Consider the following 1055-nt stretch of genomic DNA (forward strand, 5'->3'; position numbering starts at 1 on the left):
CTCGGGTCAGTGATAACTGACCGGGTGGTGACCAGTCAGTAATATCCCTTTTCAGTAGAATATAAAAACTGTATCTCACCAACCAGCCGGATTTGTGTCCGGTCAAAGAGTAAACTTTCAATCATAATGAAAACATCCATCAGAGTACAACAAATGATCGAGTAATAAACTGTGTTAAGCTTCATGCACTAGCCAACGCAACCAAACGTTCAAACTGAACTCAGAGGTATGGCTCAAGAGGCTCATACGTGGACACAAAGGGGGGCAGCAACAATTTTTAAATAAATTGCAAAAGGCGGACTTGAACTCAAGACCTTAGCTTTGATACTATGTTAAGCTTCATGCACTAGCCAACACAACCAAAAGTTCGAACTGATGAAAAGGGCTAGGCAATCCACATATACACTTCAACAAACTGGAAGAATTAGTAACATTTAAAGTACCATGGTAGGACCGACCTCATGGTGGTGTACCCTTTTCTGAGCATGATATTGTTGATAAAGACAACAACCTAGGGATCTCTCTTGGTAGTAATGACAAAGAAACTGCAAAATCAATTAATGATCTCCTAGATTTAGAGACAAATAGAGCTGTGGATTTAATACGACATCTAGCAGTGGTAAAACCCATGAATGAAGCAGATATCAATGATCTTAGAGTAACTGCACTTCAGAGTCTCTATGAGGATTTGGTCCCCGCGGAGGGCTTAGAGGCGGAGGAGGAGGTTATGGTTCCAGAGGGGTATGTGGCCCCTTTGCAGCCAGAGGCCACTCCTGACACCGATGCTCATGTTCAAGAGATGAAGGATAAACCAAAAAAACCTGGAAGAGGAAGGTTTATCCTACACCGGCGGTGCGTCGGAGTGCGAGAGTTAACAAAAGAAAAAAAATGATGAAATATGAAAGGAATATTCTGGAATAGCAGAGGTCTAGCAGACTTGGTTAAAATGATATTCCTTAGCGATACATCGGTAGAACAAAAATTAGATTTTATGACTTTATTGGAGACGGGTAGAGATAATTTCACCTCCTAGTTTCTTAACACCATTTCAGGGG

The sequence above is a fragment of the Triticum dicoccoides genome, chromosome 3B (genome assembly GCF_002162155.2).
Source record: "Triticum dicoccoides isolate Atlit2015 ecotype Zavitan chromosome 3B, WEW_v2.0, whole genome shotgun sequence".
In the NCBI taxonomy this organism is placed as follows: Eukaryota; Viridiplantae; Streptophyta; class Magnoliopsida; order Poales; family Poaceae; genus Triticum; species Triticum dicoccoides.